The sequence below is a fragment of the Myotis davidii genome, unplaced genomic scaffold (genome assembly GCF_000327345.1).
Source record: "Myotis davidii unplaced genomic scaffold, ASM32734v1 scaffold1673, whole genome shotgun sequence".
Classification (NCBI taxonomy): Eukaryota; Metazoa; Chordata; class Mammalia; order Chiroptera; family Vespertilionidae; genus Myotis; species Myotis davidii.
In genome coordinates this window covers 341,045-343,857 of record NW_006284850.1, presented here as the reverse complement: position 1 = coordinate 343,857, position 2,813 = coordinate 341,045, and positions in this window count along the sequence as shown.

Below are 2,813 nucleotides of genomic sequence, written 5' to 3'. Positions count from 1 at the left end.
CACAGCCCACAGTTCCTTTCAAGGTGCACAAAGTCGTGCACTGGGCCCCTAGTATAATAATAATAATAATAATATAACAACATTATAATAATCTTCCAATATAGATATTAACAACTGTTTCTCTTTGTTTTGTAATAATTTGAAGGAATTTTTAAGAATAAAATTTAAACAATGATTATAATGAAAACGACTTCATGAGTGCCTAGTAAGTTCTAGAGCAGGGGTGGGCAAACTTTTTGACTCGAGGGCCACAATGGGTTCTTAAACTGGACCGGAGGGCCGGAACAAAAGCATGGATGGGGTGTTTGTGTGAACTAATATAAATTCAAAGTAAACATCATTACATAAAAGGGTACGGTCTTTTTTTTTTCTTTTTTTGAGTTTTATTCATTTCAAACGGGCCGGATCGGGCCCGCGGGCCGTAGTTTGCCCATGGCTGTTCTAGAGTCTCTAGACCCTGTAGGAAATGCTTTCTACTCTATATTTTTGACAACTTTGTAAGGCAGGCATTAATCTCACTGTTCTACAATTGAGGAGACCAAGGCTCATTTGCCCAAATCCCCGTGCTATTTTCATGAACCACGCTGCATACTTAGGAAGGCAGTGGGGAATGCAGGGACACTGGAGAGTTCTAGAATAAATGAGACACTTAAAGCAAAAGAATAAAATTTAAGGGTAACCCACTTTGGGCCCCCTTCCTTCTGTCCTCTTATAACAGGAAGTCTGTCTATCCCCCAACAACCTTTATTCCCACCAATGTCACCAACAAAAATGAATAAAATTTAATAAACTTTCCTCATTAATAAATGTCAGGGGTGGTACAGCTTTACCTGTTTATAACCGCTGTTTCAGGAGCAATCTTGAGAACATTCACATCATTTTCTCTCCATGAGGAAAAGACTCCATCCTCTGACCAGCTGTATTAAACGGCTAATTTGCAGTCTTCGTTTCTAAACCCTGAGCCAGTCTTTTTTATTTTTTTACCCTGTGATCTTTACTCCATGAAAATCTTACGCTTAACACAAATGTCATCTTTACATAGGGTGGTAATTGTACAAAGAATTAAAACTTTTTTGTAGAATTTGATTACAGTAATGTAACCGTGCAGAAACTTTATTTCTTGACTATGACCATGCCTGCTTTCTTTCCTTTTGATTCAAACTGGCCTCATCCGGCACCTGACTCACCTGCCTCCTTCTCTCTTGCATGACCACCCCTTCAATCATTAAGCCCTTGAGACAATGATGTTCTAATCAGCATCAAATAATTTTAGGAACAAAGTGTTGGGTCTCTTGCCCATAAAGACAGATTTGATCAAACTAGAAATAACATCTAGACCTCGGTTGTATTTCAGCTCCAGGCCCAGAAAATCGGTGAAACCAGAGGAAGGGAGGCCATCACTGACATCAGGACCAGGTACACTGATAAAACTACTCTAGTGCCGACCAACCAGTAGAGACCAGGACCCTAACTCCCTTAGTCATCATGACTGATGATTTTTCTCCTATATAACCCGTCCCCTTGAAGTTATGGGGATCCAGGTCTTTGAGTATAAGCTTACCTGTCTCCTAGGGTGGGCCGTTTTCTAAAAATAAACCTTTACTTTCTTTGCTGCAACTCCTGTTTGTGTCTTAGTGGGCTTTGATATGTGCAGGCAAATGAACCCCTTTAGTCCAGTAACAATTTTGGTGTCTAATGTGGGGTGACCTTTTGCCTGTGGATTTGTGAACCCCTGGCCCAGGCCTGGCCACCAGGTCTCCACCTGGCAGCTGCCCAGACCTGTTGTCTTTTTTCTTTTTTTTAATCCTCACCCAAGGATATTTTTCCACTGATTTTTAGAGAGAGTGGAAGAGAGAGGGAAAGACAGAGAGAAACATTGATTGGTTGCCCCAGCTAGGGCCGGGGAGGAGCCTGCCCTTGACTGGAATCAAACCCAGGACCCTTTGATCCGAAGTCCAATGCTCTGTCCACTGAACCAAATCAGCTAGGGCCAGACTTATTGTCTTGAAGGTGGAGGCTGGATGGCAGTCCATGACCAGCTGCCCCTGACCTGCGGTGCTTTTGTTTGCAGCATAGGGAAGGAGGACTTCAAAAGGTCTGGATTCAGAATTTGCTCTGGCTTTGGAAATTGAAGATGTCTTATGGGAAGGTTTCATGGGTGACAACCCCAGGAAAACCACCCTCCCCGAAGGCTCTGGGAAACCCCAATGGGAGCCGGGAGGGAAATGGTACGTGAGAAATCTGAGTGTTTGATGTAGTCTCCTTCTCCTGGACTCAGAGAAACTTGATGGGAACCAAGAGGGAGAAAGTTTGCCAGTCTGGTGGAGGCTGTAGTTTGTCACCTGTTGAGTCTGTGTCTCGTCTTCTGGGAAGGGGGCCAACTCTGTGTTGCAGCAAACCCCAAAGGAGTGGGCGGCAGAAGCGGGTCCTGGCCTAACGAGGCAGTTGTTCACCTCATATCAACCAGACTGAGCAGACCTCATGTTCATCACCCATACCCCGCCCCCAACCCAGGGAACAGTACTTAGGGTTCCAGACATAGCAGGAAGTTGGGGTCACCCAACCACTCCTACTATCTTGTCTGTTGTGTCTGACTTGTTGCTGGCTGAACTTTAGAAAGATTCAAGGGTTGCTGAATTGTCAGATCTTGTAACTATGTGTTCCCTGTCTTTTTGTGTGTGTGGATTGTTTAATCCTAGGATTTATTTAAAATTGTTCAAGCTAAAAATGTCATTATTTTGATTGATAAAGACCTTAGTAACATGGGCAATTCTATCTCTGTACCCCAGTGTTGCTCTCTGGGCTATATCCTA